Source organism: Microplitis mediator, chromosome 6 (assembly GCF_029852145.1).
Source record: "Microplitis mediator isolate UGA2020A chromosome 6, iyMicMedi2.1, whole genome shotgun sequence".
Taxonomy (NCBI): domain Eukaryota; kingdom Metazoa; phylum Arthropoda; class Insecta; order Hymenoptera; family Braconidae; genus Microplitis; species Microplitis mediator.
The window spans coordinates 1,051,347-1,063,993 of NC_079974.1; the positions used below are offsets into that span (position 1 = coordinate 1,051,347).

The window sequence follows — 12,647 nt, forward strand, 5'->3', positions numbered from 1 at the left end:
TTAATAAATCTAGATTATTATTATTATTATTATTATTTATATTTATAAAAAGTCCTGTATTTTTCCTTAAAAACAATTGAACACAGACTAAATATTATAGAAAATAAAGTCTGTTTTTGTCTATAAAAACAATTGAACACAGAGCAATAATTATAATAAAAAAGTCTGTTTTTAGTCTAAACGCGATTTAAAACAGACTAAATATCATACGAAAATAAGTCTGATATTGGCCTGGATAAGGAATAGTACGAACAAAAACAGATTAAATTCTTATATAAAATAAATACGATTTATAAACTTGAATTAAAGGAAAAATATTTGAATTTATCATTTATTTTAAAACAGATCTAATTTTTTGACCCGGGCTCCGTTGTCTTAATTTTTTTCGATTAAAAAATTTTGAATCTTCTTCAAAGCTAGTAATATACCTTTTTTATAATGTACTTATTACTTGTTTAAAGCGAAAGGTAAGTTTTTAAGAATTACCCATTAAATTATTAGATTTCAGCTGTTGGTTACCTGTTAGATTCAGCCGTAGTAGAAAATCAGAGGATTTTTATAGCTAATTCATTATCAAAGTCATATTTGTTTCAAAATCTGAATTTGATAATCAAATTTATAATGAAATTCATAATAAAGCAAATTTTTTTTTGCACGGAGATGACGTCCAGTGGACAATAGAAATTTAGGTATTGCGGGTTTAACGTCCTGAGGGCGGTTTTTTAACGAGAGTGTGTGTGAGTGTTACGTCCGGTAGACGCTTATAATATGTGTGTGTGGAAGTGTGGAAAACGTCCGGGAGACGTAATAAAATTTAGTTTGTCATAAGAAAAACCGTCCGGGAGACGAGAAGTTTAGTTTGTAACAAGTTTAGTTTGTCATAAGATCAGTTTGTCATAAAAATAATTGTTATAAAAGGTAAATAAATAATAAGCAAGGTGCTTACCCTAACGGACCCAAATTACGGTAAACCCACCGTAAATTACGGTAATCCACCGTAGAATACCGATTTACCGTAAATTACGGTGGATTTACCGTAAAATACGGAAATACGGTAATCCACCGTAAATTACGGTAATTCGGTAATCCACCCGAATTTTTTACGGTAGATTTATCGTATTCGACGGTTAATTTACGGTATACCCGCCGTAATTTACGGTAATTCACCGTAAAGTACCGATTTACCGTAATTTACGGTGGGTTTACCGTAATTTACGGTGGATTTTCCGTAATTTACGGTGGATTTACCGTAAAATACGGAAATACGGTAATCCACCGTAAATTACGGTAATTCGGTAATCCACCCGAATTTTTTACGGTAGATTTATCGTATTCGACGGTTAATTTACGGTATACCCGCCGTAATTTACGGTAATTCACCGTAAAGTACCGATTTACCGTAATTTACGGTGGGTTTACCGTAAAATACGGAAATACGGTAATCCACCGTAAATTACGGTAATTCGGTAATCCACCCGAATTTTTTACGGTAGATTTATCGTATTCGACGGTTAATTTACGGTATACCCGCCGTAATTTACGGTAATCCACCGTAAAGTACCGATTTACCGTAAAGTACCGATTTACCGTAATTTACGGTGGGTTTACCGTAATTTACGGTGGATTTTCCGTAATTTACGGTGGATTTACCGTAAAATACGGAAATACGGTAATCCACCGTAAATTACGGTAATTCGGTAATCCACCCGAATTTTTTACGGTAGATTTATCGTATTCGACGGTTAATTTACGGTACACCCGCCGTAATTTACGGTAATTCACCGTAAAGTACCGATTTACCGTAATTTACGGTGGGTTTACCGTAATTTACGGTGGATTTTCCGTAATTTACGGTGGATTTACCGTAAAATACGGAAATACGGTAATCCACCGTAAATTACGGTAATTCGGTAATCACCCGAATTTTTCTACGGTAGATTTATCGTATTCGACGGTTAATTTACGGTATACCCGCCGTAATTTACGGTAATCCACCGTAAAGTACCGATTTACCGTAAATTACGGTAGATTTACCGCAATTTACGGTGGGTTTACCGTAATTTACGGTGAATTTACCGTAATTTACGGTAAATCTACTCGAATTTTACGGTATTCTACGATAGATTTACGGTAAAAATACCGTGAATTTACGGTAACTCAGGTCTGCTAGGGTAATTAATTGAGATTGAAATTAACGTTTTTTAAATAGATTTATTCCGGCCTGTTCATTATTCCTCTCCTCTCTCACAAAAATAAAATTTACAACAACCCTGATTTCTAAATAAAAATTAACTTAACATCCGGTTCTAAAAGGCCGAGTCCATCTTCCAGTGGCGCCCTATTATTCGACCATAATACTAGGTGGGACTAGACGTGGTATGTTTACTCCTTCTTATCCCACATCGAGTAACATAGGATATTCCAGGGTCCTGTTCCGACGGGTCGTCATTTATTTCACGTGCAATCTCATACGTGATGCAGTTTCCTGAACAGCACTCTCCAGAACTTGAGCACTAATAATAATAATGTTAATTAATTTCATAGAATTAGAAAAAATTTTTATCATAATATTTCAAATAGTGAATATGTTATCTTTATTTATTTACGTAAAGGAGGGAGGAGCAAAGTGGGCCTCTCAAAATTTTCTAAATGTAATGAAGGCTAAAATAGACCACCAAAACTGTTCATTAAATATAATTTATTAAAAAAGTTGAAAATAAAAAATTTGGAAAATCCAAAAGTGCACGCCTCGAAAGCTCATGTTATGTTTTTTTTTAAAAGTTAAATTTCGAATAAAATTGAATATCCCGCTCTTTTCCCATAGAAATTTCCATGGTAAATATACGGTAATAAAAGTAAAAAAAAAATAAATAAAGAGAACATTCCTAATGAAAAATGGCGGCAGTGTGTGTTTGTTTACATGTAAGATTGCCGGTTTTAACCGTAATGATTTATTTTTAAAAAAACGAGAAGGCCTACAGCAGTGATTTTCGAAAGGAACCTTCTTTGCTTATTTCTGAAAATTTTGAAAAAAAAATTAAGTAGTTTCGTCAAGTCGTTCTCGAGATATCCGTACCACGCCGTTTTTTTGAACCACAGACTAATGGACGTCCACGATAAATTTTTTTTAATGAACTTTTTTTTATATTAATACATATTAGACAAATTAAAAAAAGTATCAGGATTATTTATTAGTGTTTCAGCTTTATATTGATGTGCTTTTCATAATGTGTAAGAGTAATAGAAAAAAAATATATGCACTTTAATGAGTGGAAATCGTGTGACCTTGACAGGTTGGTTATAAAGCACAACCTCTCCGCTTCGCTTCCGAGGCGTGCAATAATAAAATTACGTTTTAAAGTTGTATTGCAGCAGACTATAAAAATGATTTTTTATATCAGTAAAATACAATTGTGTTATAGTTATTTGCAAATATCACACCATAATGAATAAAAAATATCAAATCCAAAATTTTTTGGAGGGCCCATTTCGCCCCTGATTTTCGATTTTTCAATTTTAATGGACGCAGCATAATGAAGTGAAAATTAAAGAAAAATTAATGATATTATAATTATTTTCCTTTACGGGGCCCACTTTGCCCCCCCCCTCCCCTATTTTATGCTTACCAATACTCCATTGGGACTGCAAAAACACTCCGGCGGTAGACTTCTGCCCGAGCCGGCTTCGGCAGTGACTTGCATCATTGCAATAATAACGAGAAGGGCAATAAATCCAAATATAATCTTTGACATTTTTTCAATCGAAATTGATCTGATCCAAAGCTAGATAATTTTAGTTTTTGATTAACCAACAGGTTTTATGTTTCAGTTGTTAATTTTTTGTACTCTCTAAACATGAATTAGTGATTTTTCACTAATTTTAAGTGAATATTCACTAATTGTCAATGCTACAATCGTACCACGCAGAATTAGTGAATATTCACTAAATGAATATGTGAATACTAGAATTCACTGATTTGATAAGTGAATATGAGATTCCACTAAATTGAAAAGTGAATAAGGGAATCCATTGATTTCATCGGTAAAAAAAATATTATATTGCGAAAAAAAAATATAAGACACTTGTAATTAGATCCGAAATGTGATTAATGTATTAGGAATCATTACTTAGAGAAAGTATACATGATTTTGATTGATGAAAAAATTCCGGTGACTGTTGGGCTCGAACCTGCATCCTCCCGATTCAAAGTATTTGATGCTATCCACCGCGCTGACCTACGAATGTGATCGCGTGAGTGTAAATAGTATATTCATTATGATACCAAACAATAACTGATGAAGAAATAAAAAATCCTTGATGTTATGATTGAGGTACTTTTCATGTCAATATATTATTGTTCTGTACTTATATTTTTTTTTTATTTTGAAAGTTTTTTATTAAAATTTTTAAAAATAGTTCGATAATTATTAATTACATTTATATCTAGTAAAATAGTTAATTATTTGCTAGTTAAAGTTACTAGTGAAATTGTGAAATTCACAAATTAAGAAGTGAATAACAATTTTGCTTCTGGAAATTATGAAAATATCGCTAGTTCAATAGTGAAAATCACTTATTTGCTAGTGAAAATGACTGTACTAAATTTATAAGTGAGAATTCACTAATTTGTTATTTAAATACACTGATTATGAAGTGAATACTGCTTCACTAACGTAATTAATGAAATTTCCACTAATTCGTGTTTAGAGATATAGATAAATTAAAAGCTTTCTAGCTTTTAAATAATAAAAACTTGATGCGAATATAAAAACTAGTGATAATAAATAACGGATTTGTGCAGAAGTTTAAATTCTACGATCAATGAGTACCCGCACGTAACGGGTTTATAAATAAACAAATTTCGAAATTTTGATTTATATTGAATATATATTAGTTTGGGTACTTGAATTATAGAGGTAATTCTACATTAATTTATTTACGATGCAATGATAATATTTTAATATAATTTTGTAAGTTCTAATAAATTGACTCAGTATAGAGTAGAGGTATCATTTTCGGCGACTTAAGGGCCAGTTTTGGACATTTCAAAAATTTTAAATAAAATTATTTTTAAAATGAACATTGATTTAATTAATTTTTTAAGTGTTATTAAAAAATTACAACAAAAGTTTTATTTTAAACTTTTTTATTCATTAAAATTAGTATATATTGGATGCCCAAAAACGGAATAGTATAGCCATAAATGGTCTTTTTACCCTAGTTTGAGAATTTATCAAAAATAATTATTCGTTTGGGAAATACGAATAATTCGAATATATACATATTTATATATATTAGGGTGGCGCAAAAAAACCGACTATTTTTTTTTTTTTCCATCTCGCATGAAAATTTGTTGGTTTACGATGTTTTAAGAAGCCTCTCCACAAATCAGCTCGATAAAATTTTTTAAGAGGTCGCTCACGAATTTTGAAAATATCAAAAATGATCGAAATTCGGATTTTTATTTAAAAATTTTTTTTTTTCTCGTGGCAGCAATAGTTTATATTTGTAAAATCATAACTATGCTGAAAATTTCAGCCCAAAATTTAAATATTTAAACGGCGCTCAAGAATTTTGAATGTTTCCGAGCGCAGTCTCTTGGACGTTTTTGAGCGACCCTTAAATATTAATAATAAAGCTTCTCGATTTTTTTACCATCAATTTGCATGACAATGAATGAAAATATAACCCGAGAAATAGAAATAATAAGTTATTTACATACTTTTTTATTTTTTAATCCAATTTAGAGGTTTTTTCGCTTATTCAAAACTTACCAAATTTTATTGTTTAAGACTGTCCTGTATATTTTTGGTTATGCAAAAGTTATATTTAAGTGAAATGACAATAATTGAGTTATAAAAACTAATTCAAACTATTAGTTACATATTATCAGTTAATATTTGAAATTCTTGAGCGCCGTTTAAATATTTAAATTTTGGGCTGAAATTTTCAGCATAGTCATGATTTTACAAATGTAAACTATTGCTGCCACGAGAAAAAAAAAAATTTTAAATAAAAATCCGAATTTCGATCATTTTTGATATTTTCAAAATTCGTGAGCGACCTCTTAAAAATTTTTTATCGAGCTGATTTGTGGAGAGGCTTCTCAAAACATCGTAAACCAACAAATTTTCATGCGAGATGGAAAAAAAGAAAATAGTCGGTTTTTTTGCGCCACCCTAATATATATATATATATTTATATTTTATTAAATATGAATTACTTACTCAATAATTATTGTCGACAAAAAATGAGTATTGTCTGACTGGTAATAACTGCAAGAATATTAAAAACTTACTGGAAATATCAGCATATGTATACGAGAATAAATATGTGAATGTTTTACGACTCACAAGATAAGATTTTTAACAATTATGTTAGTCGTGATCTTATAAAAAAAAATTCCATTTCTTTAAAAACTATTTTAAAATTTTTCCAGTCGAAATAGAAATAAAAATTGTAGTTTAATTTATCAGCTTTAATTTACTTTTTACAAAACTTAGCTAATTTCTTTCATCATAAAGTTATAAAAAAAAAGAAACGATAAAAGTAGAATTTTTTTATTTCGAAATCTTTAGGCGGTTTTAAATTCTAAACTAATTGACTGATTGGCTCATCTGCGAGCCTAATGAAGCTAACAATTACTCCAAGAATAAATTGTATCGTTTCTTTGCGATCCGTCAAAAAATTTGGGTGCTATTAAGATGAAAAAAGTTATGTTATATAAATGATTGGTATTTTTCCAACCTACTTCACATAAAGATTAGATTTTTTTTTAAATAAAAAAAAAATATTTATTTTATGATTCTGATAATTTCGTAAAAAATTTTATATTCCAATATATATATATTCCAATATATATATATATATATATGTATGTAAAAGTTTACTATTCATAAGATAAATTTAAAAAAAAAATATGTCAATCGTGAGCTTGAAAGAAAAACAATTAAAGTTGACGTTGCTGCAAAACCAGTGACTCATCTTTATTTATTAGTTTTTTTTTTTAATAATCACATAAAGTATACATTAGAACCGATGTTTTTGTCGAATCTACTCGATTAATTAGGACTTCTAATAACAGAATTTTCTCATGGTTAAATTATGGGTTTGCAAAAGACTAGAATTCTACCTGGAGAGAAAAAAATATTTAAACAACTAATAGTGACTTTTTTCAAAAGTATATTTCTTATAAAGTTTCTTAAAATTTCTTAAAATCTAAACTTTTGTATTTATTTTCAGTTAAATATTGACTCAGCTAAAGATTTTGAGAAAGCCAAGGCACAAAATATTATTTTCAAGCTTGAGAAGCTTGAAACGTATACACAAAAACCTTTCTAGGCTTAAACTAGGCTTAAGTAATTAATTAAAATATCTAAATAAAATGACGTCATAAAAAGGACGCTAGAATTGTAATAAATTGTCATTGAGTAAAATGGAAAGAAACAGACTATTTTATTGTGAAGTAAATTAGTGTATAATAATTGTGGGAAAATAATGAGTAGGGAATTAATTGCGAAAAATTATTAGTGAAAATTATAAGTGGAAAAATTAATTAATTAATACTTAATTTAACAACAAATTAATTAATTAAAAAATGTACAATCAGTGAGTTATATAAATTATTAAAATTGTAATCGGAATGAATCAATGTGGAAATATTATATTTGAAATTTAGTTTTGAGAATTAGAGTCATAATATAATATTGGATGAAAAAGATTGTGATGATAGTGAAGGTACACGGAGAGAAAAATATCGCCAGATTAAGTATACGTATCGCTACTCTGGCTATACGCTGTATAGCCATCTTACTTAACGATACGCCGTATAGCCAATTCAGCTATACAGAGTATCTTCACAGTGGATCGTCAAAATGACGATCCGCATCTTTATTTTAGGCATTTTATGAATCGCTGACATGACTATTGCGCAAACTCTGTATTTAGGCATCCGGCAACCGAGAACGATGATACTCATAGCTAATTTAGCTGTACGGATCCTCACGCTGGCAATACAGATACCTATATCAACGAAACTACATATCGTTACAAAGGCTATTCGTCGTATTGTTAAATTAAATAAACGAATACTTATCCCGAGTCGAAATCTAAGTTCCGTTTTCGTTGTAATTTTTCCTCGACTTAATTCCAGAAAAATGTACAATCAAAACAGACCTTGTGCTATTGGGTACTGTATGAACATACGTCTGGTTTAGTTGTAACTCGAGGAGTTTTGTCCCAATATAACAAGTTTACAACGAAACCAGACGTTGAATAATCATAATATTAAATATAACAACAACAATGTTAACATTATTTCAGATCTGAGGGCGCGGGTTCGAATCCCACTCAGACCCATTATTTATTTATTTATTTATTTTTTTTTTAAATAATATTACTATTAATAATAATAACAATCAAAATAATTATTATTTATTATAAAAAAAATAAAGAAACTAAAAACACTTCAACACGTTAGAAGCAACCCCACTTTATTATAATTATACAATCATAATTATTACCAAATTATAAATACATGATAAAATAATTAAAATTGACTCAAATACAAAAAAAATTTTTTACCTAGAACTTTTTTTATTCTGAAGTTCGAGGAACTTCTGGAGGTAGAATGTGAAAGAGGCAGAATATCTATCAGATTCTATGAATTACTACACCTATGCTATTAACCAAATTAAGATTACCGTAGAAAGAAATAATCGACGAAAAATCGCAACTCCCGGGATTCGAACCTATCACCTAACGCTCGCCAGTCTTATGCGCTAACCGCAACGCTACGCAACCGATATGCAACCGAGAACTTTAGTAAGTTCATATAACCGAGTTGTAAGCCACGCCTCTACAATTAACAGTCCATTGGGTTAAATATTTAAGGGAGAGGAGATAAAAACTCACGATCACATGTGAAATTATTATGTACATACTGTAAATAAGCGGCAGCGAATTTAGAGTGAATTTTCACCCCCATCACTCGGAGTATGAGATGTGCAAAAAAAAAAAATTAAATGAAATTAAATTAATAACATAAAAGGTGAATAGGAAAATTCATGATTAAAAAAAAAAGAACGAATTTTATTAAATAAAAATAAAATAAAAGTAATAATTAAAAATACAATAAGCGATTGAGGTGTGCACTTTTGGATTTTCCAAATCTTTTTATTTTCAGTATTGAGTATAGTATCCACGAATATTATCACGATTATTGAATTGGGAAGAATCTTATACAATAATATTACTAATATTAGTAATAACGAGCAACCCGCAGTCACTACGTGACTGTCCAAATATCGCTACGAAATTTATAAAATACGTAGAATAAAAAGATTTCTTGCTGCAAAAAATTTTAATTTGCACCAAGAAATTTTATGGATTATTAATTAAATACAAAAATTGTCTTGGGGAGAAAAATGATTTTTTTAGTCAAGAAATAATTCCTTGCACCAAGTAATTTTTTCTAGTTTTAAATAAATTTTTGTTTCCAATTCATAATGCAAAAAATTTTTTGGGGCAAGTAAAAATTTTCTTTAGGCGAGTAAAAATTTTTTGTGTCAATGAATCCTTTTTTTTTCTATGCACACTTTTTTGGCTTTGAGAAGCTTCCTAAAACCAAAAGGGAGTATAAAAATCTGTCATTTTAGAATAAGTAACGCGATATAAATAATATAGCTATATATTCAATGACATTCAGTGACAAAAAAAGTTTAAACTATGAAAAGGCACGAATTCAAGTCAATACCTATCTAATGATACCAATTTCAATAGCATTAACTAATTCTATCATATAGATATGGCGGGAACAAAATTTTCCTTATTCTTTTAATAATATAGATTATAATTATAATTGTTTTATTATTATTATAATATCTTATCATTATTTTAATATATTATAAATTAATGGTTTATTAATCATTACGATTATGATGATTATTATCATTATGATTATTATTATTATTAAAAAAAAAATGACTCCAAGTGAGACTCGAACCCGCGTCCGTATATTTCAAAGACTATTTGCACAATCATTATTATTATCCTTACTATAATAATAATAATTATTATTATTAATATTATTCTACGTCTGGTTTCGTTGTAAAAAATGTTGTAGAAATAATAACAATAATAATAATGTGGGTAGTGTTTACAATCAAAACAGCATTTTGTAGGTCTGGTTTGGTTGTACTTTTAGTCCGCGTCATCTTATACGATCAAAACAGGCGTTTGGGGAAGCGGCAAATTGAATTACAAAGGATTTGAATACTTTTACCATTAAAACAGAACTCGAATTTCGACTCGGGTAACCTAACCCAAATACGTATCTTTACTTTAACGATATTATAGATTATTAAATTAATGTTACGTCCTGGTTGATGTTTTGGCGCTGGCGTAGTTGAGCGGTCGATTTAAATTGGACGTGATGAGAACTTACATATAATTATAAATAATAATTAAGGATGGGTTGAACAGCCACCATTTGGTGGTTGAAATAAACTGGTTATATTTATATGTTTTTAAATTGAGACAAATCGCTTTTCGTCTTCGCGATTTTTACCAGCAGCCACCAGAATTCGCGGGTTGAACCCTGGCTTAGGCTGGCTTCTAACAAATTTTATTTTACTTGGACAGAGCAGTGGGCTGGGGTTCTTGCAAAGCAAAGACCCGCACTTATTCAAACTCGGCAACGCATGTTAAAACTTATCAACTTACCTCACGGCTTATAAAATTTATAGGATATTCTTATTGATGATCAAATTACTATTTGTAACTTAATTAATATTTGTTTTAACAGACTATTCGATAAACTTACCAGTAAAATAGGAAATAAATAGGATGAACAGATAAAAGATACAGTGAATGATTAACAATTGCAATGATTGTTTATTGCCAATTGTAATAATAAAAATTACTTACAAGAAAGTGCAAGCGCTGGATGTAATGTAGACAGATAGGTGGCACAGTATAATTTTATATCGCGAATATATCGCCGGTAACGTACAGTAATATTTAATTGAACTAACTTTGTTTATAATAATCAGTAAACTTGGACAGTAAAGTATATCGCAAGAGAATTGCTATTAATACAACTATAACGCAAGTTAATTTCCCGATTTACAAAGTAGTTATTCGTATTAACAAAGTCGCAAATAAATTGCTAGTATATGACAGTAAAACTAAATTATACGTCTTATCGCTAATTGATCCAGGATCGAAGTGAAGTTCAATCACCGTAGGGTCTTAGGGCTGAGTTTTTGGGCTCGCTCCCCACTTCCCCTCACGGTCATGCGTTGAGGTGATAATTAGTCATGTGACTATGGCACTATGACTCTAGCTTTAGGTGGTTTCAGACGGCAACGAGACGGGGAAAAATGGGAACCGCAAGGCTGAGAGAGAAGATGACAATTCACATTGTCTCAAAATATATTGTCTGGATCTGTTTTATTCAATGAATAAAGTGATAGTTGGAGAATTTGTGAAATATACAATTCTGGTATTATAATATTGTTAAGTTATTCTTAACAATAGCTTCGAGAATGTGAGAACGAAGTTGAGTTTTTAATATTGAGCCTGACTGCTCTCTATGATTCTATAATTCAGACTGACTTCTCTTGATCGAGAAAAACTAGAGTAACTCCTATCAATACGTTTGGGCATCAGACCCGCGCATCGAGTCATATGGAGGGGTCATTCGAGATAACGCATGTTCTCGAATGATCCATTCTAATATTTATTGAAAATACTTAGTTCTCACGATCTCTCCACTTTTGTTACTAACAAATGAGTCACTTATCTATTAACAAAAGCTATCTTAAACAAAATAGATATTTGTGCAGCTGCACGTCTCGAGGATTAACTCGAGGCGTCAGCGCTTATTTATATTTGATAAAATATAGAAAAATAAGTTTATCAATTATTACTCATATTCTTAACGTTCAAATGTCTTAAATAATATTATTCTATTATTATATTATATTATTTTATATGATTAATTAAATATTATTGGAATTACTAGATTATCGATATTCGATATAATTAGTTAGGTTTCAGGTCGGTAATTAAGGAAGTAAAAGCCTACGTCATCTGCCATACAGGCTGGGACGTAACATTAATATGAGAGTGTTTTTAAATTAGGTATACGAATCGTTATTCTGACGATACGTCATTTGAGGATACATTGGATAGTCATTTTGGCGATATTTTTCTCACCGTGTACAAAAAGAAAATAGAGTTTTAAGTAGAGTCAAAGAAATGTAAATTTAAAGAAATTGTGTCTGTGATTTAAGTCCGGTGGACAAGATGTAAGTTAGGTTTAAGATGATGTCCAGTGGACAATAGAAATTTAGGTACTGCGGGTTTGATATCCTGTGGGCGGTTTTTTATCAAGGTATATTAAGGTTCAAGGTTTAACGTCCGGTGGACGGTTTTTTAACGAGAGTGTGTGTGAAGTGTTACGTCCGGAAGACGCTTATGATATGTGTGTGTGGGTGGAAGTGTGGAAAACGTCTGGGAGACGTAATAAAAATTAGTTTGTCATAAGAAAAACCGTCCGGGAGACGAGAAGTTTAATTTGTCATAAGTTTAGTTTGTCATAAAAATAATTGTTATAAAAGGTAAATAAATAATAAACAAGGTGC

General features: G+C 30.2%; 1 long non-coding RNA gene across 1 annotated transcript; it reads right to left on the reverse strand.

Moving 5' to 3' along the window:
* Positions 1–2,194: 2,194 nt before the first annotated feature.
* LOC130669548 (uncharacterized) lies at positions 2,195–6,344 on the reverse strand. The gene is made up of 3 exons (XR_008990214.1): positions 6,228–6,344; positions 3,627–3,782; positions 2,195–2,513 (listed from the first exon to the last, which is right to left on the reverse strand). It is a non-coding gene; the product is annotated as an uncharacterized LOC130669548 (long non-coding RNA).
* Between the last annotated feature and the right edge of the window lie 6,303 nt (positions 6,345–12,647).